General features: G+C 32.7%; 1 long non-coding RNA gene across 1 annotated transcript; it reads left to right on the top strand.

Moving 5' to 3' along the window:
• On the top strand, nucleotides 1–26578 carry LOC150056775 (uncharacterized). The gene is made up of 3 exons (XR_016536981.1): nucleotides 1–173; nucleotides 19917–19965; nucleotides 26394–26578. It is a non-coding gene; the product is annotated as an uncharacterized LOC150056775 (long non-coding RNA).
• Nucleotides 26579–27368: the final 790 nt, after the last annotated feature.

Genomic DNA, 27368 nt, shown 5'->3' with positions numbered 1-27368 from the left:
TGGTTTCATATATTAGTTCACATCTTATCTAGGGTAAATAATGCTGCAATGAACATCATTTTGCTAGTAGATTTAGTATGGACCTGTTTCTCAACATTTGGATAAAGGCTCAGGAGGAATCACATACTGCGTTCCAGAATGGTTGAACAAATAAAAACTCGTATTAAAAGCCAGTAAGTAAACCAGACCCAAAGGAATATAGGCTGCATGGTTTCCCTCATTTGTAATCATTAGTACACATTTTGCATTCTCCTAGTAGTGGATCACAATAGTTCAAAAGCTATGTTCATATGGCCATATAGGATGAGACTAAGTGAAATGAACTCCAGGTTATGGAAACAAAAGGTTTATCTTTATGATTGTTTTTCTTAATGTACTATGAAGATATTCCTTTTCTCTTTTTTTCCCTCTATGGTTTTCCTCATGTTGCTACTGTACCTGACATTGTTACTTTATCTATTATATATATGTTTATTTGTTGTTTTGAAATAGGGAAAGGAAGGGGAAAGACAACATGATTGGAAGGTGATAGGGGGAGGAAAACTGGAACAAAAACAAGAGAAGGGTTATCAATGTGAGAGAAGTAAGGTACCGTTACCTGGCAAATGTAAAAGTAATCCCTCCACATGTTACCCTGACAATAAAATACATTTAAAAATGGGGTTTTCACATTTTAAGGATTGTCTGCTTTATGTGCTTGATTTAGTTTTGAAACAAGACTGAACTTCATTTTTTCATCTTAATTGTCCTGGATGAACTCTATGGTATGTTACTTTAAACCTACATGAAATCACCTGATAATGTTTTTATTAGGTATTAAATTAAGGCATTAAATTAAATTAAGACATTGTAAGATAAGCAAATTCAACACAGGAAAATATTATTTTACAATACTTATATTTAATATATACTGCTTTTATATATTTCATATTATTAATATTAGTATTAAAATTCATATTTCTTTAGTAAGTGCAACTTGAAAAGTAATTTGTCAGGGTAGTTTATGCATTTTAATGACTTTTACTACCTAGAATACTTTTACTTCTTAGTCTTTTCAAAGTAAAAGGTCTGGAAATTCATTGTAGAAATGCATTTTTAAAATGCATTAATCTCTAAGCACTGATATTTGTAATAGACAAAAGGCACAAATGCATCAACCTAGAAAGGAAATGCAGTATTTTGTTTTAAAGAAATTCCCCAGGAGGTATACAAGATAGATGCAAGGAAGAAGATATGTTCTCTTAGCAGACAGTTCATTCTCTTTCAGAAATGTTCTGTGTAAAGTATGGTGGAAATGAAGCAGTTAGAGAGGGAAGAGAGCTAAATGAGAATTCCCTTGCAGACTTGACTGATGGAAACAGTTATAACCTGGAGCAGAGTGTGGTGACAGGGTCTGGCAGCTATGATATGGCAGGAATAAGGTGCCAAGAAATGAAGTCAAGAGCTGACAATCACCTTACACTTGACATCGTGACATGCTCGCTTTGTCCCTCAGAGAAGATTTCGATTTGTGTCTCCACACATTACTTTAGTATTTTTTTTTTTTTTGCATTACTACCCTGGTGCTAAGTCTTTCCATCAGTTGAACGGGAACATTTCTACCAAAGCACAAATTCTACTGGAAATATAAGACAATAGTGACTTATCTTTATTTTCTTATTTCTCTCATGAAAAACTCCCGAATAAAGAGAAAATTGATTAAAAGGAAATAAGTGTGCATTGTTTTAGGATATAATTTGAAACACCTCTTAATGAATATGGCTTATTGAACACTTTAAGGTATTATAGAAATAACTCTTTAAAAGTCTATAATTATATATGCTTCAATTTCCAGAGTTAAAGCATGATTTTAATTTACAGATGAGTTATGCACATCAATGACAAATGAATATTTTTTCTCAATTTTTTGTAATAGTAAATCATATTGAAGTCATAATTAGGAGAACATCATACTTTGAAACAATAGAGAGAGATAGCAAAAGACAGAATGTTATAAACATGTGCATAGAAAACTGCCAGGGTTAAAAGGAATTAAAACCACATGTACAGAAAAGTATGAGTAGTATATTTTTGATAAAGACTTCCCATTGTATTTTCTATATCTATTTTTTAACAGAGAATGTGGGATTACTTTAAAATGATTCTATAAAACTACTCATTTTTCAAATAGGAATTTTAACTTTTTATGATTCCAAGAAATGATTACTGCTATTTCTTACAATCATTCTTAGATAAGAGAATTATTAGCAATTTTCATTTACTTTCTGAAAAGATCATTTGAATTACCAGGATTATAACTCTCATTGCTAGCACATGATATACTGTTATTTAACAATTAGAGAATGTCTATGCATCTATTACTTCCTAATTTTTTTCCTTTTTTTTTTTGGCTAGTCCTGGGGCTTGAACTCAGGGTCTAGGTACTGTCCTTGGTCAAGATTTGCCCAAGGCTAGTGCTCTGCCACTTGAGCCACAGTGTCACTTCCAGTTTTTTCTCTGTATGTGGTGCTGAGGGATCAAACCTAGGGCTTCATGAATGCTAGGCTAGCACTCTACCACTAGGCTACATTCCCAGCTCCCTACTTACTGATATTAAATGAGACTATGAATGGAAATAAAACTTTCTAGAAATGGCTATAAATCCCAGCACTCAAGAGGTTGACAACTGAGTATGGCTAGTTTATTAATAGGCTGGACTACATAGCAAGAATTGCTTCAAAAAACTTAGAAGTAGGCTGTAAAATTCGGCTGTGTTAATTTTAGACTCCACACTGGTATATTAACGAAAGGTAACCAAATTATTATTTTCTATCCTCTTTCTACTTTTCAATAAATTAGTGTTTCATCTATACCAAATTTTGATACATCAAATTATGAATTCATCCATCCTTACCAACATTTTAATTGCCCACTAGAGAAAATAATTTTATTGTTCTACACATTAGAGAGAGAGAAACTCGCGAGAAAGATAATGCAGGTTTGTTTGGGTTTACGAGAATAAATAACTTGTTGATTCCTGTATGAACATTTGAAGAGCAGTTCACTGCATCAAATAATATTAAATTTTATATTATCAAGCTGGTTATATTTGAAAAGAACAAAGTTAAAGTGAACTGAAATAGAAAATTGATCATTATTTCATTATGTAGGTGCATTTTGTTTTATTTAAGACAGAATCTGGCTAAGTAACAAAGGCAGGCCTCAGACTTGGTTTTTCTGCCTTGGCCTTCCTAAGTAGAATGAACATGCACCACTATATTAAAAAGTTTAGGTTTACTGAATCATAACCACTATGTAAATTTACTATATACAGCTTGATAAATTGAATGTTTGCATATATGCATGATATTATTATCAAATGAAAGAAATAAGCATTATCTACTTAAAATAGTTTCTTGAATGTGTTCTTTAAAAGAATTTGCTAGTACATATTGATTATATACTGTGAGAAATTTCATTGCACTATATGCCTGCATGCATATCATATACTTTTATTTTAGTCACCATTATTATTACTTTCTTATGCCCTTCACTCTTCCTCAGTTTTCTTTTCTTATGCAGTGTGTGTGTGTGTGTGTGTGTGTGTACCCTGTATAAGATATTTAACTCAGATACTTGCACCACTGCCTCATCTTTTTGATGATGACATTTTGTAACACTTGAGCCATGTATCTTAACACCAGCTTTTAGCTAGTTCATTGTTAATAAGTTTTTTGAGCATTTTCTTGGCTTCAAATGTCAACCCTCAGATTTCAGCCATCTGATTAGCTACAATTACAGATGCCAGGTGATGTATAGAGGACAAAAAATACTTCCTGGCTTAACAGAGGTTAGGATGCTGGTTTTATTTGATCCTTGGGAATCAGGATGGGAACTGTGGAGGGTTTCCTGTTTTATGCTGTTACCTGTTTGAAACTGCTTGCTCATCAATGTCCTTTTTGCTCTTTATTGCTCATGAAGATTTACCACTATTTTTCTTCTTACAATATATTCCTCCCTTTCTTTCCCTAATTGTGCTCATTCATGGAATCAAGGGGAGGAAACTTCTGATCTAATACCTGAACTTAAATCTTGCTATACTTGTGTCCTTCTACCTAGCACAGTGTCTTGTATGTGAGTGTGTATGAGTGTGTGTGTGTTTTTGTGTGAAATTCTTTATTTGGTAATAGCTTTATTTGTATTGTCATTCAGTTCAGTACAATTTTTTGAATATTCATTATATATAATTTAAAATATTTGTATAGTTTGGTTAACATAGCAGTTGATTTGAGGACTTTTTACTATTACATTTTTGTATATACAACACTTTTGATTATTTACTTTAAAAATTGGCTATATTAGGAATCAAACTCATGGTCTTGCATGTGCTTGGAAATTGATACATAACTGAGTTAAGAGTACACCTTTTTGTATTTTTCATAACATTCTCTGCTGAAAACCAGACATTTTTTAAATAACATGGTAAGAAATTAGAAATAGTAGGAGGAGATAAACTAAGTCATCAATTTTCTTTGTAATAATACTTCTCTTCTTACTGTTATATATATTGTTTACATATATAATTTTTTATCCATGACTGTTGAAGTTCTTTAGTTAATTCTATTCTAATTCCAAGAAATTGTTTTACATTGCTTATTCTTCATTAAAAGGCATGTCTTCATCAACTAGCATGCTATAACACTTTCTTATCCTATAATTCTTTTCTCTATCTCTTGCCTGCCTTCTTGCTTTCTTTCTCTTTCTTCCCTTCCTCCCTTCCTCCCTTCCTTCCTCCCTCCCTCCCTCCTTTCTTTTTTTCTTTCTCTTTCTTTCTTTCTTTCTTTCTTTCTTTCCTTTCTTTCTTTCTTTCTTTCTTTCTTTCTTTCTCTTTCTTTTTTCTTTCTTTCTTTCTTTCCTTCTTTCTTTCTTTCTTCTTTCTTTCTGTGTTAATCATGGGACTTGAAACATTATGGGCACTGTCCCTGAGGTTTCTCCAGGCTAGTACTCTACCACTTGAGCCACAATTCAGTTTTTGCTTTTGGGAGGTTCATTAGAATAAACATCTCACTGACATTTCTGTGTAGACTGACTTTGAACTGTGATCTCAAATCTCATCCTCCCAAGTAGCCAGAATTATAAGAATTAGTTTCTGTTACCAGGCTCTAGCTTTTCTTTATGCAGGTAGCCCATCAATGGTGAGAATGGAACATATATTTCCTTCTTTATTATGATTTTTTGTAGAGACAGGAGTGTTTTCTGAGCATTCAAGATCCTTTTGAGGTTATCTAATTCCAAGATGTTACTTTTGACTCTTTGGCCAGGTTTTCATTTGATGTAAGAGCATCACAGTCAGGGGCAGCAGTGAAATTAAATAATTCATTCTGAGGACTTTTGATAAACACTGTGAGGATGGGAATTTTCTCATAGAGGGAATTTTGGGTAAGGTCAAATGAAAATAATTCTTACAAATGGAATGTTCTCAGAAATCATATTTTCTCTAGGTAGGTCAAATAGGAAAAATTCTCTAGGCATAGAGTTTTTTGTGAACTTCTAAACTCAGTCCCCCCAGCTCTAGTAGATGACTCTTACAGTACAAAGACTTGAGTTTTCTGAGTGTTCGGCCTATGATTCAATTGGGGAGAGAAGCAAGAGAATTGAGTAGGGTACAATCTTATGATGTCTGTCTTTCTTCAAGAGACTGGTCACTGTGTTTGATAGTGTGTAATTGTTGGGAACTTTTGTTTTATTCCCAAGACTACAAATGTTTAATTGAAAAATGTGATGACTCTTGTCTATTACTCTTTGCCTCAAAGCTTTTTGTCTTCTCTATGTTCTTTTTCATCACTCCAGTGGTTCACATAGCTATATTTCAAAGAAGTCTGTTGATATACTCTTGTCCCTGCTTGAGAGTGATATACTCTTTCCCTGCTTGAGAGTGCTGTCACTGTGAAGTGACATGGCAAGTGAATCTGAGGTATCTCCTACTACCACTCTTAGGTTTAGCAGCATTACAAAATAACAACATCTACTACTACTGCTACTACAAGACAAATTTTATATTCAATGATTTAAATACTGTGTATTAAGCTAATAAATATTAAAGCTTCAACTTTCATGCTGAGATCATCCAGACATTTATTAGTCTTGTCAACTTAGCCAGGTCACTAGCACCCATGTCATTTCATTCACCTGGCAGACTTTCCTTCAGAGTTTGTTTGACCATTAGTCAATCTGGAAGAAATATGCACCATGTGATATTCAGTGGATGCCTTTCACTTAGTGGAAGAATTAATAGGGAAATATGGCAATAAGATAGAGTTACTTTGAGTTATTTACACTGAACTACTTATTGTTCTACTGTCCACAGCAAGCCATTTATTCAAGTCTAAAACTAATGAAGGAAGATTGTAGTGCCAAAAACTTTTTAAAAGGTTAAAAAAAACCCTACAACATGAAGATTCAAACTTCTTTCTTTTAAATACTTGTATATTGAATATATTTGAACTTGAATGGAAAATTGCGTTTGTCTGTATTTGAAGTTCTATTTTAAGTTAATAAATCTTTTTGACAAGAGTCAAAAAATAAAAGCACATTCTAATAGCCAAGTACATACCTCTGCCTTTACCCAGAAGTATATATAGTGTATCTGGAGTCTTCTTCACTACACAAAGGAAAGAAACCTCCACAAATGCAATTTTGAGTTTGTATACCTCTGCAAAATGGCAAATACTTGTAGGAAAAGCAAATTTTAGTTTTAGAAGACTAAAGAACTTATCTAAGCTTATCATTAAGTCACTTCTATAAAACCTTTTTATGTCTTCTCTTGATTTCAATCAAATCAAATGAGATTATTTCTGTCAATTTTCCATCAAAATTGCATTTTCAACTGCCTTATCTTGCCCAACCAACCACAAGGAGCAAATCATACAGGGCTGTCTTTGAATACACAATGGTGAAAACTGACAATGAACCTGTGGGAGAGAGATGCATCTCAATAATGCAGGAAGTATTATTATTTTTTCTTTAAAGCTGCTTCTACTCCCCCACAGAGAAGAGGTTTAAAGCATTCAGTGGGGGAGAAAAGCTATTTTACTGGGTGGTGCGTTTTGTTTTTTTTTTTAAGCTGGGTATTTCTTCTGGCTTGAAAAGTTTCATGACACTTTCAAGCACATTATTAAGAGAGGCAGAGCTAGATGAAATTCAAACCGGCCCTCTCGCAGCCAAATCTTCTGCAATTGAAAACGCCAGGGTGACAAAGGAGCTTCTCTACAAGAATAAACTGTTCTGACTGAAAGGACCTAACCATCCCCATCTTACTGACGTTACCTGTGTTATTTCATGTGTGTCACACTTAGCTGATATAGAACCACTACAATTAAATAGAAAACTAATGGTATCATGGGAAAAATGTCAAGCAAATATTTTTCAACAGCCCTGTTGACTTGAGAATGTAATGTGAGGGTTGAGGTATTTGGTACAAATAAAGATTGCCCTATATGACACAGATTGAGCTGCAGAGCATTCCAAGCTTTATTAGAGAATTATCTTACAGGAATAAGATTACAATAAAGGTTATAATGTAGTGGCTATTCAGAAATTATCTTATAAATAATAGGACAGAAATATCACAAAGACCTACTTGCAGCTTGTTTCTCTTCATCGAACAACAAATCTATGTATACTTAAAATGCTATTGGAGATCAGTGGAAGAAAAACTATTATTTTTCCACTTTGATCATTAGAACAAATCTTAAAAATATTTTCACACTTTGGTTACTGTTAATAGATTTAATAAAATAATCATCTCTGAATAGATCGTTTTAAGTGCTATTGAAGTAGACCATATAGCAAAACATTTTGTAGTACATGTGTTCTATTTCTTAAAGTTATAAATCTGAATTTCACAATTACTTTAAGGATAAGATTTGGTGAAAATAAATTCTATTTTCTTTTCCCCCATCTATGATAGTCTTAACCATGAAACATTTGCCAATAGTCAGAAACTAACCTCAGAATAATATTAATCAAACACTTATTTGGAATCCATCAGATTTCTGTGAATATCCCATAAGTTTGTTCCAGGTCTACATGGGATATTTTTACTGTGATGTCTCCCAGAAATTTTATAATCAGGGATAGTATTTTATTTCTTTAGAAATAAAGAAATTTTATTTCTTTTATTTCTTTAGTATTTATAATTAATACTTCTTACAGTATTTTTTTGTTTGTTTGTTTGTTTGTTTTTTGCCAGTAGTGGGATTGAGCTCAGAACCAGAGTACTGTCCTTGGACTTTCTCAAGGTTAGAGCTCTACCACTTGAGCCTCAGCACCATTTCTGGCTTTTTTTTTTTCCTTTTCCTATGTATATGGTACTGAGGAATTGAACCTGGGTCTTCATGCATGCTAGGCAAGCACTCTACCACTAGGCCAAACTCCCAGCCCCTAGTAAAATTATTTTTATTTCACTTTTATTTCATTTTACTGCAGTTTAAATTTAAATTTATTTAAATTCAGGTCTTTTCTTAAAATATGGGGCTTGTGTCTTTTTTGTCCCTCCATGATTGATTGTTTTCATTTTTCAGGTCACTGTTTGTTTTAAAATATTAGAATACACAGTTGAAGGATTTGGGAATAAAACTTTAACACTATATTAATGAAATGTTTAAGTTCAATGCATGGTATCTATAGGCTAAATAAGCACAATTTCATTTATAGAAAAAGAAACCATTCTTGCCAACACTGTGAAAGGGCTCTCTAGAGAAGAGATAATCCATTTATCATTTGCTGGCCATGGAACTCCACGTGTCATTTGTTATTCATATCAGATGACATGAATAATGAAGGTTCTGGATCAACAAGTACCTGTTACCTTAGGTCTTGCTTCTCCCCAAGGTGCTTCTATAGTCTTTGTTAGGCATCATCTTCATTTGTTAAGCTCATTTTAAACCCTTTTAATTTGCTCCTACAGGTACGAAAATTTAACGCAAAAAAATTTTCATGTTACTTTTCATAGAGTTGTCTCAGAAGCTACAAGATAGAGAAAAATAGATTTTATATCCTAGTGATTTCAAGGTATTTATTTATTATTTAGTGGGTCATGGGGCTTGAACTTGGCCTGGGCGCTGTCCCTGAGCTCTTCAGATCAAGGCTATTGCCCTATTGTTGAGCCACAGCCCCACTTCCCATTTTCTAGAGGTTAATTAGAGATAAGAGTCTCAAGTCCTTTTGTGCCTGGGCTGGCTTTGAACCTTGATCCTCAGCTTCCGGAGTAGCTAGGATTACAGGTGTGAACCACAGTGCCGGCCCAAAGTACTATTGATTGATTGATTGATTGATTGATTGCCAGTCCTGAGCTTGAGCTCAGGGCCTGAGCACTCTCCTTGGGGTTTCTCAAGGCTAGATCTCTACCACTTCAGCCTCAGCACCACTTCTGAATTTTTTCTATTATATGGTACTGAGGAATTGAAGCAGTTCTTTATGCATGCTAGGAAAGCACCCTAGCACTAGGCCAAACTCCCAGTCCCCAAGGTGCTTCATTTTTAAAGACACATCTTCCCACCTCCAACTGCCCTTAATCAGACATAGGTTGATAAAATTAATAACTTTTCCTTACTTGGTGATATGATCAGGTCAAACTTAATCATCTTCCTAAGATTTTTTTTTTAATTTGTTTTATAAATATTTTTTTTCTCTTTCACAAGAAGAAATCAATGCCATTGCAAAGTGGTACTGAAAAGACTCACATTTAATTTAAATATATAAGTTCAGACATGACACTTGAATCAGGCTGTGGCCACTAGCCATATCACCTGCCAATCTACATGATGTCAGTAATTTTTGCCTCATAGCTTTAAAATATTTCAACATAAAAATATATGGGGAAAATCAATTGCAGTTAAGCAGCTCAGTGTGTAACACAAATTTTTAAGGTGTAAATTAATTTTCCATTTTTGAAATATCATAGAATGAAACTCATAGTTTTCAGATGAATATATCAGATTTCTCCTATTCTGTGATTAAAAAATTATTGCCTGAAGCACAGCAAAATGATTTGTAAATGCTTATAATGTTCAGTAAGAATAAAATATTGATATACTATTATGAGAAAAATCATGTTTTAGTATGAGGCATCAGTGCATAATAAATAGTTATGGCTTATTAATTATTGAAAATTTTAATATGGAAAAAACTTAAAGAATTCCTTTATAACGTTTCAAATTATTTAAAAATTCATGGCTAACATGTAAAAAGTATTGGTATAGTGGTTATTAATTTGTATCTTCTACTTTTATTAATATGCTATGCTATAGATATAAGTGAATTAATATTAAAGAACTTTATCACAAATATTAAAGCCATAGTTGTACATTGTTTACAGAAATATCTTAAAACTTATACAGAAGCCATAATAAAATTTGCAGACTATATATTAAAATTAACAAAGATTTTCTTTTTAGAGAGGCTGTTAATTTTGTTCAAATTCATAATCTCGAAGGTTTTATATGAGAAAAGTTCAGAAAATATGTAAGATGGAACTTATATAATATATTTAGGAATATAAAGGCAGTGCAAATTTCCTGCATAAAACAGGAAATATTTGTAATATTATTAAGTATACAATTACTGGTAATTAAAAAGTTTGGCCAAATTCATTACAATACACAGTACACAATCTTCTATGAAAACTGTCATTTGTAAAAATACGTAAATTTAAGAGATGCAATATTTTAAATGTTTTAGTATATATAATGGTTTCCTTTTTTATAATTTTTGTAACCATACACATCAGAGAGAATGCAAAGAGAAATCTAATCTAGTATTATTTTTTATTATAACCATTATTCCAATATGAAGTATTTGAGACTGTGTAGTTTCTTTTGTTTTGTTTGGTTTTTGTTAGCTGTGGGGCTTGAACTCTGGGCCTGGGCATTGTCCCTAAGCTCTACAGCTTAAGGCTACTTCCCTACCCCTTGAGTGGCAGCATCACTTCCGATTTTCTGGTGATTAATTGGAGATAAGAGTCTTCATAGAATTCCACTACTAGGCATTTACCCAATTGTCCAGAAACAAGGTCAGACTAAATCCACTAGCACAACGATGTTCACTGCAGCACTATTTACCATAGAAAAGATATGGAACCAACCCAGATGTCCCTCAGTTGATGAGTGGATCAACAGATGAGGTATTTGTACACAATGGAATTCTATGCTGCTGTCAGAAAGAATGACATCGCCTCATTTGTTAGGAAATGGAAAGACTTAGAAAAGATCATATTAAGTGAAGTAAGCCAGACTCAAAGGAACATAGGCTCAATGGTTTCCCTCATTTGTCATAATCAGTAGAAACCTTGGGCTCTCCTAGCAGAGATTTGCAATAGAGCAAAACCTAGATACATAAGGCCATATAGTGTGACGCTAAATGAAAGGACCTCTAGGATATAGAAACAAAAGCCATATAATGAATGATTGTTGTCCTTAATGTACTATGTTATCTCTCATCTCTTTTGCTGTCTCTTGGTTATCTTATATTGTTACAGTATCTCACCTTGTTATCTGATATATTGGATATATTTGTATTTGGTTATTTGAAATTGGATAGGGAATGGGGAAAAACAAGATGAGGGGTGGGGGTGGGGGGAGGGAAATGGGGACCAAGACATGAGAAAGGGTATCAATGTACATGAATTAATCTACCTTCTATCTGCCAAATATAATGTAACCCTTCTATTAATTACAATAAAAATATATGAAGAAAAAGAGTCTTCATAGACTCTTCATTGCTGGGCTGTCTTTGAACTGAGATCGTCAGACTCCTGAATAACTAGGATTTCAGTTGTGAGCTCAGCTAAGAGATTGAGTATTTATATAAAAAGACATTGTAAGGTCAACTGTGGCAGTGATATATGTTCAAATTATTCTAAAATATACAGAAATCTTATAAAAAGTTCACCAGTGTAAATTCAAATATGAAAGAAAAAAATGGCCATTTTCTTTTTAAATCATAACAATGAAATGGAGAGTTCTGTCCAAGCTATTCTATTCTTGTTTTGGAACAAGTTTAGAAACTCAGAGGGAATTTTGGCACAGGCACATTTCTTAGCAGCCATCTGACAGGTAAGATAGAGTTTGTATTGGTTATCTCATATTGTTACAATATTTCACCTTTTTATCTGAAATAGTCTATATATGCTTAATTGGTTGCTTGAAATTAGATAGGGAAGGGGGTAAATCAAGATGAGAGCGGGGAAGGGGGAGGGAAATGGGGACCATGACATGAGAAAGGGTATCAATGTTTGTGAAGTGATGCACCTTCCTTTTGGTGAATATAATGTAACCCTTCTATTAATTACAATAAAAAATATATGGAAAAAAAGATAGATGTTGTATATTCCTATACTGCAAATTGTGTGTATATACATACAGCATATGTACATATGTTGCATATCTACACATATATTAATGTGTATATATGTCCATATTTTAATATGTATATGTAAATATACATGTAGAAGATAATGACTCAAGGGGTAGAGTGTTTTCCTGTCTTATCAAAAGAAAAGAAATTTGTTCCAATTTATGTTCTTGGATTCATTGAAGTAATAGAAATAAATATCTAATAGTATATTACTTTTAAAGATAATTTATTTCCAATTTGACTATGAGGGAATTACCATGCTACTGTTTAAATTCTTTTTAATTGGTAAAATATATAATGTATAATTACATTATACATTATATATTACATTAATGTATAATTACAGGGTGCAATATAGTGCTTTTAGCAATATATACATTGTAGGAAGATTCAATCATGCTGGCTAGCAAATGCATCATATTACTAGCATCGTTTTGTAGGAGTGCATATTAAAAGCATTAAAACAATCTATCAAAAATGTATAGCCTGTTATTAACTGTGGTTATTTTTATCAGTAGATAACTACAACTTATTCCTCTAGTCTACCTTAAACATTAAACAATTTGATTAACATTTCCTTTATCCTGCTTACTTCGACTCATCATTGGCCTCTGGTATCAATATTGCTATGTCATTCTGAGGTACAGACTTTTTCAAATTCACAAAATATGAGATTCTAAATTTTCTGCATGGCTTATTTTACTTGATAAAACATTTCCAATTGCATGCATTTTTGTGAAATATAGAATGTCTTTATTTTTAAAACTCTGTAGTATTCCATTGTGTGTGTGTGTGTGTGTGTAATTGTTCGTGTCCATTTATGCACTATTTAGATTGTATATCTTTACTGTGATGAGTAATGCTAACACTAGTGAAAATAAAGTCATCTTTAAGAGTGACTTCAGATTTTGGTTACATATTGGGATTCAAGAGTAAACAATTTCATTGTAATTCTGTTATTTTTGTCTATTATTTCCACACAGTATTTTCCAAAGTATTTGTATTAATTTATATTTCTATTGTACTGTACTAGAGTTCCAGTTTATCTATATTTTCCAATACTTGATAGCATGCCTCAGTTTAATAATCAGACTTAAGTGTAAACTGTTTTTTCACTGTGCTTATAATTTGTACTTTCGTGACTGGTTGATATTCAGAGAAATTTTGCATTTATTGGCATTCATGGAGTACCTTTTAAGATATGTTTACTCAAATTTATTGCTCATTTTCATGCTATTGTATTATTTGTTCCTTTTAACTGAGTTGCTTGAGTTCCTCATATAGTGTATATATTAGTTTTTTTCAGATGTATATTTTGAAATATTTTCATGTTTCTTCTTTTTTACTGTTAATTTTTGTAAACATTATCCAATTCAGTTTACATTTGAATAGTCTCCTTTTCTATTTCTTTTTTTTGTGTGTCTTTTTTTGTGGGTCATGGGGCTTGAATTTGGTCTGGGCGATGTCACTAAGCTCTTCAGCTCAAGTTACTGCCCTACCCTTGAGCCATGGCCCCTATTCCCTTTTTCTAGCAGTTAATTGGAGGTAAGAGTCTCAGGTCCTTTTGTGCCCCGGGTTGGCTTTGAATCTGGATCCTCAGGTCTCAGCCTCTAGAGTAGCTAGGATAACAGGCCTGAGCCACTGCGCTTAGCTTACATTTGGATATTCTTTCTTTCATTTCTTTTGCTTTTATCCTGCTATAAAAGATAGTATCCATCAGAGCAACACTTATCTTTCCTTTGCATTTTCTTCAAGCATCTTTACCATTTCTCCTCTTCTGTTTAGTTGGAAAGCAGCTCAATGAATTGTTGAAAGGATATTCAAGAAATAGATTTTTTTCATATGTGGAAATTGTAGGTTTTATACTTTGAAAATAAATGGAGTTCTGCTTTATCTCCTTTGGTTACAAGGATAAAAGCCCTCCATTGAAAGTATGATTTATAGAGTTCCATTATAAAACATATTATTCAAGGTCCTACTTGAACTTAAGGTGATTTATTAGACTTGGAATAAAACTGGGTTAATGAATCATGGCTAGGCAGAATATAGTGCTTTTCAAAATTAAGAGTAAATATGACATACCTCTGAAGTAAAAGATACGTAAGTCATGTAATCCTTAATGACAATTTATGTCCCTGGAATGGTTTTATGCTCTGAATTAAATCCTACTTTCATTGTAGGAAGAGCATTGTTGAGATTCTAAAAATCTGTCATTATGATAACCTGAAAGAATCATAAAATGCCTGGAGAAATGAATTTACATGGTTACTTTCCCAATCACCATTGCATTTGTAATTGTAATATATTCTATGACTATAAAAAAGGATATATGAAAGATTATTTCCTAGAACTTACTTTCCATAGGGGTGTTACCATAGTTTGTAAAATTAATTGAAGGGCAAAATAATCTGACAAAATGTAACCATGATCTGTGTGCTAATTGTACTAATTTTATTCTATTTATGTTCCTCATTTTCTTCTTTAAGATTTCTCTTTAACAATAGAAATGCAAAACCATTTAAAATGGATTTAGTCAAAATCATTTAATGTCATTTGTTTATGGTACAATTAATTATAGATTATTTTAAATTATATATGACCTTGAGAAGAATGGGAAATGAATGGCAATATGCACATGTAAATGCTACTTTTCATATAACACTATAGGTACATATTGTAAAAGGCTTTAAAAATTATTTTATTTAAAACACAATGTCACCACTCATTTTGACAAGCCAAATTATTAACTCATTTTGTTTTCTCCAGTTTCTTTAGAGTATTTCCTTTGGGGTATGTGCAGTGATAACCATCAGGATACTCTAGTGTTTCATTACTCCCATTGTTTCCAAATATAAAGAATTTGAATTAGCCTAGTGAATATTAGAGATTCCTACAGCGAGAAGGAATTTAAGCTCAGGAGGAACTCAGGCAAAATGGGTAAACCCCTGCTGAAATTTTCAAGCCTGATCCAGAATCCATGGAGGGCATTAGTACCAAATCATCTAATTCACACTTCTAAATATGATTCTTAAGATTCGCTGTTCTTGGCCTTTGTTCCAGTGTTATTTGGGAGAGATGGATTAATTAATCTGAGGTTTTGAAGTTACTCACTATGCATTCTAAAATGTCTTCTGAATATTTTATAATTGTTATAACTAAACAATAAGAAAACAATACAAAGGTATCTTAGAGAACTAAAATGTCTTCTGAATATTTTATAATTGTTATAACTAAACAATAAGAAAACAATACAAAGGTATCTTAGAGAACTGTCATATGAAATACACATATTTTAGAAACTCAACTAGCTAAAGGTGTTTACTATTGAAATTTTTATGACACTGACTTCGTGATCATATATGTACATTTAAAAGAATCACAATAATGATATAGTAGGAAACACAAGGAATGCCATTGCTACAATAAGGCCCTGTTCAGATTCATAAATGGCATTAAAATCCATTGTACCTCACATTCCTCAAAGACCAATCTTGCATAGCATGTTGAAAGAGATATGGAGAGCATTAGACACAAACCTTATAATAAACATGAGAAGTTCTGTTGTTTGTTTTTTGTGTTTGTGGGGTTTTTCTTGCCAGTGTTGGGGACTTCAAAACAGAGCCCAGGCACTATCTTCAAGCTTTCTCAAGGCTAACACTATACCACTTAAGCCACAGCATCATTTATGACTTTTTCTGTGAATGTGCTACCAAGTAATCCAGTTCAGGGCTTTCTGCATGCTAGGCAAGTACTCTACCACTAGGCCACACTTCTGGCCTATGAATATTCTTTAATGTATAGGAACAGTAATAATAATAAAATGAATAATAAATGATAAAATAAATAAAAAAGGAAGAGTAAACTTTTGCATATGAGGAACTTGCTGTCATATATAGGAAATAGGCCATAAATAGTTAAAGGTAGAAGATAACATAATCTTCAATGGGAAAACCTGTGTCATAAAAAGACATAGCCAAGAGTAAAACTCCACTCAATTCAGTTTCTCTCAACTCTGTTGTCTAGAAAATAATCTGCACTTAGTGCTCACCCCAATCTTCACAATTTATTTGGATATATATTTATATATAGGTAATATATATGTATATACAGACATATAAGTGTGTATACATATAAAATACCTAATTAATTAATATATCTGACAAAATATTCTGACTTGTTTAGACTGTTTATAAACTTTCTAAATAGCTTATATAATTACTTTGATTTGAAACTCTTAATGTCTATCCTGAAGTTTCAAGGAATCTTGAACCAAATTGCATTTATATTCATTGTTTCCTTTCTATTCTAACATAATGCAGACTTGCATTTGGAAAATATATGTATTTTAAACTGAGTCACAATAAACATCACAATGAATTTTAAGGGTGTACTATTCCATTCTTGTGTTACCAATACTTAAAATAAAACACAGAATGGTAGAGTGGCTCATATCTGTAAATCTTGCTACTACTATTACTGATATTGAGTGGATCAAAATCCCAGGCCAGTCTAAGCAAAAAGTTAATGAAATGCCATTGTAACAAATAAAATATTGGGCACAGGTTTATTTTTGGTTCGTATTATCTATACAAGAAGTGTAAAACAAGAGGATCTCACACCAAGGCAGTCTAATCAACAAGCTAACAATCAAAACATTGCATCCTGTTTGATAAATTTAAAAAGCAAAAAAGAATGTTTTATGGTTCCTTGCCTTGTATCCTTCCCTATCCTGGAGCATACTTGCATCTAAACCCAACCTCTGCAAAAACAAACAAGCAAGCAAAAAACAGATACAAAAAAAGAACATGGAAAACATGTAGCTCAATAAAGAGAATTCATGCATTATAAATTCTAGAAGAATGCTATTTCTCAATGGAACTTTATTTTCGAGAAGTCTTATTATCTGCATAGCTGTTTATTTGGTGTTAATAAAATGTGGTAAATATTCCATGTCATATCTTTATTTCCAGACATCTAAAGGACTTTATCTTGAAGCTACAGTTTGTAATATTGAGATTAACAGTATTTCGTGTATTTATTGCTATAAATTATACCTTTTATGTTTTCTTTTCCTGAATTGTCCATTATGTACGCATTTTTCTGGTAATTTTATCTGTCAGATTTGCCTTGATTAATGTAATGAATGTACTATTTTATTGTATTTTTTTTGCCAGTCTTGGGGCTTGTACTCAGGAACTGAGCACTGTCCTTGGACTTTCTCAAAGCTAGAACTCTACCACTTGAGCCACAGTACAACTTCTGGCTTTTTTATATATACGTTGTACCAAGGAATTGAACCCTGGTCTTCGTGCATGCTAAGCAAGCACCCTAACACTAGGCCAAACTCCTGGCCCCCATTTTATTTTCTTTTACTCATAGGAGAATATATATTCAGAATTGAAGGAATTTTTGAAAATTTGAAATGCATACCGTCTTAATTCACATTTGCTAATGTATGCCTTATAATGCTTTCAGAATTTGTTCAACTACAATACTAATTTCAGAAAATCACATCAGATTTTATTTGAAATCCTCTGTTGAAAGAAAGGAGATGAGTGGGAGAGTAGAGTCAAGGATCCAATATATATCTTATGAAATTAATAAGAGTAAAAGAAATGATGGGTAGGAAAAAGATGGATGAAAATGTTGAAAGGAGTGACAGTGATCAAGATATATTGAACTGTTAAATTACTTAGGTAAATGACAACACCTTTCCACATCTACTTCAATATAATGAAAATGTAGAGAAAAATGAAAAAGAGGAAGGATGCTTTATTTGATAATTATCAGTCCTGATCAAAGAATTTAAATGAGAGTGAGTATTCTCAAACGTGATGGTAGGACTTGCGGTTTACCAATAAACATAACTAGTAGTTCAGGGGCTCTAGACTTTGGATATACATTTGGGAAAACACTCGGTCCATATTTAAAATATCCATATTAATAATAAAGAATGAGTAGATTTAAGGATCTCTATGTCCTAAAATTCACCTAGTGACAGAATAGTAATTTAATCATGCGTTTTCAGTTTTGGAAGCATATTTAATTAAATAAGTTAATATTATAAGCTAGTGACATTTTCCATAGGACATAATGATATCTAAATACATTCTTCGTTACTTGACAAGCAATTGGTATTTTAAATCGAGATTTAAAATGTTTATCTTTCTGGGGCCTGGGAGTTTGGCCTAGTGGTAGAATGCTTGCCTAGCATACATGAAGACCGGGGTTCAATTCCTTGGAACCACATACGTAGAAAAAAAAAAGGCAGAAGTGGAGCTGAGGCTCAAGTTGTAAAGCTCTAGCCTTGAGAAAATCCAAGGACAGTGCTCAGGGCCTGAGCTCAAGCCCAGGACTGGCAAAAAAAAAAAAAAAATTCTCTTTCTGTGTATTTTAGAAATTTTTTAGTTTTGTTCCTTTATTTCAGTTCTCTCTCATCTTATTTCCATTCATCCTTCCCTTAGTTTACTGTATGAAGAGATTCAGTGTGGACACATTTTAAGTGTTAACAAGTAGTGGTCTTTAAAAAAATCTATCAGAGTATAATAGAATTTATAGAAAATTTTAATAGTTTAATTAGAAAGACAGAGTCAAATACGTATCAGGAAATGGGTATCGTGCAGAGGAGAGGAATGGCACCTAGGGGAGAGAGCTAAACAAATGTAGAGGTGTAGGGGAATGAATGTAGTCCAGAACAGAAACGAGAGGTTTATCTTGTGTGATTGTTGTTCTTGATGTACTATGTTATTTCTCTTCTCTTTGCCTTATGGTTAATCTCATGTTGTTACTGTATCTGACTTTGTTACCTGGTATAATGTATATAAATTCATTCATTTGTTTATTTGAAATAGGGAAGGGAAGGGGAGAGAACAAGATGATTGGGAGTGGGTGAGGAGAGGGAAACATGAGAAGGGGTATTGATGTGTGAGAAGTAATGCACCTACTACCTGAACAATGCAGATGTAACCCATCTATGCATTATCCCAACAATAAAAAATTAAAAATTGTATGAAACAAGAATTCATTACACATACCACAAAATTAAGAAAATAAGGAAAGAGTGTGTCAAAGAGAGGGTGAAAATATCAAAGAGATAACACAGATCAAGATGTGAGGTATGCACGAACTGTTTTGTTAAATGGCTTGGAAATAATTCAATAGATATCCTACAAAATCTGGCAAATATCATGTAACCCTTTTATTAATTACAATAAAATAAAAGAAAAATGAGGGAAAGTTTCAGTAGGGGTAGGTGAGTGATAATGTCGAAAAGAGGGAGAATGATCAAGACGCACTGCATTCATAAATTATTTTGCTGAGTGACAATCAGTTTGTACAACTATTCAGCGATAATCAAAATCATCTTAAGGGACCAAGACATGAGCAAGGGTATCAATGTATGTGAAGTAACGTACCTTCTATCTGGTGAATATAATGTGACCTTTCTATTAATTACAATAAAAATATATGAAAAAACCAAAAATTATTGGATGAAGTAACTGATTTTATTTGAAAATTTACAGCCTTTTCTCCCTCAAAGTTCCATTGTCATCCAAGAAATCTGAACAAGAGGTGAGTCTGCTTATGTATGAAAGACACCCTACTCTTCAGGTTTCCTGAATCAATTCTCTGTTCCTGCATTTCACCTTGCTCATACCAGCAAAGTTCTGCTGATTAGTATCCCAAAGTAGAACAGTTTGAGAATAAATAGTTCCACTATTAGCAAATGTGGGTTTTTTCATTATTTTCAAATAGTATTTCACAATCTCATTTTAATCTATTTCTCTTAATGCCTACTGTTGTAAATGTAAAATATATTTCTTCTTTTATAATGCCACTACAAAGTATTAGTCATTTTAATCTGAATCCCAATAAAACACAAATGGAAAGTGTGTCTTGAATTAATAATTTTAAGAGACCTAGGGATATGTGATCTTCCATTTTGAACTAAGTTAAGCTGGAAATAAAATATCCTCAAAGGTAGCCATTTGACTGCACAGTAGGATCTGAGCAGGTGCAAATAATATTACCAAAAAATTCATCAGCCATCAAATTATATTTGTGTGATTATAATCTGATAAAATTCATATTTTCCTATTACCCCTTCTTTTTCCCTCCACATTTCCCCCTCTTTCAAGTAAGTATTTAATTTTCCTTATGGTTTATAACTGGATTCAGTGCAAGTACCATAGTTTGAACTCTGAGATTTGTGCTCATGCTCAAGTTCTATACACTCAGCTGGCAAACTAACTACCACCCAATCTGTTTCTACTTCCATTTTAGAGAGGAATCCCCTGAATTTTTCTGACTGGGCTATAGCTGAACCTCCATCCTCAGCCTTTAGAATAGTTCTGATTATAGGCTTAAGTGAAATGTTCTCAGCTCTCAATTCTCTTCTCTTAAAAAAATTTCCCTATTATAATTATGGGACAGTATTTCTGTAATCCTAGATGCAATTTTCACATATGGGAGAAAGCATGTGATGTTTGTCTTTATGAATTTGGATTATAATATTTAATATTATCTCCAGTTTCATTGTTGTTCCTCAAAACAAGATAATTTTAATAGACTTCATAGCTAAATAACACTCCATCATACAAATGCACATCCACTTCTCTTCTCTCCAACATTATATAAGGTATAGGATTTCTTCCCTTAAAACGTTTTCTATTATACTCATATAATATCATTATCACAACTCTAGAATATAATTGTCACAGTAGATGAATGAGCCTATGTAGTAATTTATTTTTCTTCACAGTAACAGAAAAGTGCTGCAATGAACATCGTTGTGCTAGTGGATTTAGTATGTCCTTGTTTCTGGGTGGTTGGGTAAATGCCAAGTAGTGAAATTGTTGGGTCATAGGGGAGCTCTATGTTTAGCTTTTGAGGAACTGCCATACTGCTTTCCATAGTGTTTGAATGATTTTGAACTGAGGATTCTGCTATTGCTGTTTCACAGGCTGGAATGACAAGTATATGTTACTATGTTAAGTTTTGTAAGACTTTTGTACCAAAAGATTTCATCCAGTTCTCTCTGATTATCATTTTTATGAAACACCCTGTGCAGTCCTGTTCAATATTATAATTGAAATATCTACAATTATCAAATAGTTCACACAATAAAAATATAAATTGAAGAGAACTGAACATATGTTTCCTTTGAAAAAAGTAAGGCTAAGTAATTATGAATTTAAGTATTAATTTATTTATACTAGTCTTCAAAATTCATATGATGCTCACAGTAGGATATGTAGCTCAATGGTAAAATGTTTATTTTGGTATCTTTGAGGTCCTGAATTCAACTACCAGGAACATAAAGGGGAAAATTTTATGAGTTTGAAAAAAAAGTAAAAGTATTTGGAGAACAATGAATATAAACTACATTTATATTTGAAACTAAAAACTCAGTTTAAGAAGCCACCTATCCCCTTTTTACTGACATAGGGCCTCATTCTAAAATTTTAATTTTAGCAACATGTTAAAAACTTCTTATTTGTAATCTGTGATTTATTGACCATACAGCCTTGCTTGTATTCTCCAATTTCTTCAGCTATAAATTATGTATAAAAATTTTCCTTTTGAAAATAACTGGCTTTACATGGCACTAAATACATCACTCTGAACATTGTGAAATTATTATTTTTATATTTATGATTATTGAAAGACACCTAACTATATTTTAATTGCATTATGGTCATAAAAGTATTTTCTTCAATTTTTAAAGTACATACAATAAGATACCTTAAAATAGTTTTGGAACTTTTTGAGTGCATAATCTTAAGAAAAACAGTATATATTACTTTTATTAATAAGGCCAAGAAATTCATTTTGAATGGCTCAGATAAATTTTGTTTGAACTAACAAGTAGACCAATATTCTTTTTTATCTTATAAGCTGTTATACTGAATCTATTAATTATTGGAAAACTCATAGTAGTTTGTTCTATGGAATCTAATTCTGATGTCTGAGGAACCTACAAAGAGTTAATAAAGCTTAGTTGGAATACATGTCATTTAATGTATTGAAGTGTGTCACTTATTTTAATCAATTTCCTGCTAAATATTTAACAACTTCATCACAATGTGCTGTTACATTATGCAAATATCAATTATAACTGCATAAATATTGCTTCTATATTTGTGACATTTAAAGGTATGGGATATGAAGGTATAAACAAGATTGAATTTGTTTCAAAAATGGAAAATAAGAGAAAAGAGGGCAGAATCAGAGAGCATCTCCTAGCTTTGTTTCATGTGAAATAATTCATTTGTACAATCCAGTACATCTTTGCCTTCAGCTCACTCTAAAACTTATAACAATAACTTTTTTTATTTAATTGCAGGGCATTCCTTGTGGGCGAAAACTTTTACAATTACTTAAAACTTGAAAGAACTGTTACATTGTTTAAAAGTTAAACCAAATCAATCAATCAATCAATCAAGCAAGCAAGCAAGCCAGTCTTCTCTGGAAATTTAAGGGTCCAGTGCAATAGGACATATTGCCCAATGCAAACACGTGTAGAGTGGTAGGCTGCTGAACTTAATAAGAGGGAAGGTTATGTCAAATTCTGATTTTACTTACTGTTTTGATTAGAGCTTTCAGCTATTTGATTTCATTCATCCAATGATATGAAAAATTTCCGAAGAATACATCTGAAAATAACTGCCACCCAGGCAATGTTCTGCTATATTAAGAACTAGGAAATCATCACTCTGCCCTTACTGGAGATGAGTGACTCCTCTCAGACCCATCCATGGACAGAGCCCATCTTTGGCTCCACCCTTTCATCTGTGTGTCCAGTACAACACTCTCTGGAACTAAAGCTAGCAGCTCAGAATTGCAGTCACACAGTACATTTGATCCCTTTTTGGACATGGAATACACCATAGTATAAAGGAAAATAAATGTCCCAGTCAAGTGATGTCAGTGGTCAAACAGCTGCTTCCCAGTAAAATAGATAAACCATACTTTATTCCCCAACACATTGCAGCAATGACTTTAATGGGAACAAAATACTGAACCATCACAGACATATTCCAGGAGCTTTGACAAATCATTCTGACTACAAAACTCCAAAGTGACCCAGTGGCCTGTGGTGAACAGCTTTTGTGTTATTCCCTTCAGGAGTTTGACTGACTCCACACAGATTATGCTAGAGAAAATTCCACTCATGCTTCCAGCAGAGGGAGGGGAAAGGTTACATTTAAAATAATTCAGAGCACTTTGTTTCCTTAACCTAGGACTGCCTGAAGGAGAAATGACTTAAGTACCTTCAAGTTTGACTCCATAGTGATTTACATATGAATGAATATAAATGAATATAAGTATATGAAGGATAAACATAGCTTCCATAAGGATGCTAAACAAATTATCCAATTACTCTTCTTTCAAAGAGCTCAGCACAATTCCCAGCTGCCTGTGACTTGATGCTATGTATAGTATCGTCTGTGGTTTGAATGGTAGTGACTTCCCCATATGCACAGGATAAAATTCTAATTTGAAGGTGACAGTGGGAGGAATTAGGTCTTTTTTCAGCAATTGAATCATGATGGAAACATGTGCTGAATGAGAGGAATGCCTTTACAAAGGGATCCCAAATATGAGCTTGTCCTCTCTGCTTGTGGGACATCAGTGAAGATGAGGTCTCTTACAGATACCAGGTCTGCCAGGTCCTTGACCTTGGATTTCCCAGTCTCCAAAACTGCAAGAATTTTTTTTTTATTTTTTCATTCTGTAGTTGTTTATAAGGTAATGAAACTTTACAATTTATAAGATATTTATCTAGACAGAAAGTCCCATTGTTTATAAAATACAGTTGAAGGTACTATTACTTTGTAACAGAATGCTGAGAAAACAAAGAGTTGATGTATTTTTTAAAAGCCTCACTGGAGCAACGAAAGGAAATTCTACAATAGGGAAACTGTTGGGAAAACTTTCCTCAGGTTAAGAAATAAAGGTGAATGTGAATAGTCACGAAAGCATCTTGTTTGATTGGAAACTACCCTAATCAAATACCAACCTGTTTAGTTTGCATTTGCATTTATGTATTTTTTTTATAACAAAGGGAAGAAAAGACAGAAATGAAATCAATTAGAAAAACTTGTATAAAATAGAAAGGAAGATCCATATCAAAAAGAGATCTATGTGGCCCAGGGATTATAATAATATTAAAGTGCTTGGCAAACCATATTTCAGAAAATACATCAAACTGAAAAAAACACATGTAACAAAGACAATTTAATATTTCCCCAAATACACAACCCCTGCAAAAGCATCTATGCATTAAAAATCTGCTTGCATTCAGGAGGCACATTACCTGCTCTTTGGCCTTCTTGCCTGGATTTATTCCACTTGTCATGCCACCCTTCCCAGTATCTAGTTCAGATGACACAGCAGTGTTACCAAGCCAAACACTCTGTAAATACCAAAGCTAGCACTCTACCCTTAAGCCAGAGAACCACTTCCAGCACCACTTCCAGCACCACTTCTAGCACCACTACAGCTATGCAATGCATCAAGACCCATATGAGTTTTTGAGGTGTGAAATTATGTAACATTCTTCCTATAATTTTATCTAAGGACAACTGTCACACCAGAAAATGAATCCTGTACTGACAACCATTATTGAAATCAGCCTATTATCATAATAGAATAAAATAAACAGAGGAAATAAAATCAGTTTGTTGTTGATATCTTAGTCAAAAAAATACTAGTTGATATTACAGTTTGTAATAAATGATAAAGCAACTGACTAAATTGCAAAAACTTTTGATGATAAATTCATCCTTAATATAGATTATTTAAAAATTTGCTCTTCAATAATGAATGCAGACTTGAATAATTAATACAGGACCAAATTATGATAATGAATTTAGACAGTTGTAAACTGGCCCTCTCAGTGCTGTAGCAACATGTCTGCTTGGTTAGCAAAAGACTTAGTGAAAATCAGAGTACAAAACTAGTTGGGAGGTAGAACATTGGTCTCACCACATCCTCAAATGATGACCTTTACAATAGAATTTAAATTAAAGAAATAAATGGTCGTCTGGCTCTGTTGGCTCATACCTGTATTCCTAGCTACTCAGGAGGCTGAGATCTGAGGATCAAATTTCAAAGCCCGCCTGGTCACAAAAGGACCTGAGACTCTTATCTCAAGTTAACCTCTAGAAAATGGGAAGTGGGGCTTGGCTCAAGGGTAGGGTGGTAGCCTTGAGCTGAAGAGCTCAGGATCAGCTCCCAGACCAAGTTCAAGCCCCATGACCCATAAAAAAATTAAATCAATGAAATAAATGGTCTATGCTACATTAATGCTATTAACTATGGCTTGTATTGAGGTAATGAGGCAAAACCTGAAAGAAGAGACTGACACGTTATTTGTTTTTTTCTGACACATTTTGATTATGTTCTTGAAAACTTCATTGCCATATCAAGTTCACATTAAAAGAATGCAAATGGTTCTATAAAACCCCAGGCTTTGTAAGTGCCACTGTGAAGAAAACCAAAAGTCATTCTTTCTTTAAAATTTCTTCTTATTAGTAGTGATTATTTTAGAAGACCAAAATCCTAGGTGTTTGGGGATAATAGTTATATATTTTACATTTCAAAAATGGTGATTAGCCTTTTTGTATATTTTTACCTTTCATATTTCCTTACAATTTTTCATGTATTTTGTTTTATGCATCATTTAAAATTTTACAACCATTTTAGGTTGTAATATGTGTGTACACACACACATTATTACCAATACTGTCTACAATCAGTACTTTACTGAATAAATCTATAATTGTTTTCTTTTGAAATTTTGCCCTGGGTAGGTCTCAATACTCTTATTTATGTCTAATTAGTCTAAAATAGTATTTCATGTTTTAATGCTTGACAAAATGTTGAACTCTTGTTATGTGCATTGACATAAAATTTGGCTTAAAGTTATAGGAAAATTATCTGTATAGAATAATTTTCTGGAGGCAAATTGAAATTTTGTGTTTCTTTTCTCATAGGTAGGCTAAATGATGTTTATCTCCAAAGGAACTTGCCATCAAAATCATTAAGTGACATGCCTAATATCCTACTGAACAGTTGCCAAGTTGACAATGTAAACATTCTGAAATCTATCTCAGTATTGAAGGTCACTTCAACTCAATTTTTCTATCAAATTAATAGAAATGTTTATTTTCTCACTCATGTTTTCAAGGTTTCTATATAAAAGTGTTTGAACTAACCAAAACTGATGTAGATTATGTGTGTGGATTATTTTGCAAGACTTTCCTTTTACCTAATTTTCTTTTTCTTTTCTTTTTTTCCCCAAAGAAACATTTTACTAGTATCAAATATGCCCTAACATATTTGCTTGGCTAACCTGAGAAACTATGACAAAGGAAAAAAAATCCTCATTATTTACAATAAACTCATTCTGAGGCCTTGATATGTTTAAACCAAAATAGTATGGCCAAATTTATCACTATGACATAAGAGATTTGACATCTAAAAGTTTATAGGTTCTACTTGTTTAAACATGTTTTACCATATCAAGAAAAGTCTAATGTTCAAAGATTTGATTAATGACTTGCATGAGGGATGTAAGCTACACTGTGAACCTCTAAAAAGTAATCCAACACAGAATGAAAATCTACTTCCAGAAAATAATTATTCTTCAACTTAATTTTATTGAGTATCAGACAAAAGGAATGCCTGTATTCAATATGTTCACTGGAAAGTATCAGAAAGTGTGTTCTTTTTCCACTTTAGATATAAAACAGATACATAATACTGAATAGCACAAATATATATATAACACATTTTTATGTATTTATAAAGCTATGGAATTCTTGGTCTCTTGCAATAGATTTCAATGTTGTGGTTTTATTTTTCTGAATAGAGAAAGAAGTCTAATCATTTTCTATGCACCTTTCTCCAGCTGTTTATTTACAGAGAAAAAATTGTACAGAATTCTAATAGAAAAAATTCAATATCTG

This window comes from Megascapheus bottae, chromosome 11 (genome assembly GCF_031878675.1).
Source record: "Megascapheus bottae isolate mThoBot1 chromosome 11, mThoBot2.hap1, whole genome shotgun sequence".
In the NCBI taxonomy this organism is placed as follows: Eukaryota; Metazoa; Chordata; class Mammalia; order Rodentia; family Geomyidae; genus Megascapheus; species Megascapheus bottae.
The sequence above is the reverse complement of the archived record's forward strand: the minus strand, read 5'-3'. Positions and strand labels throughout refer to the sequence as shown.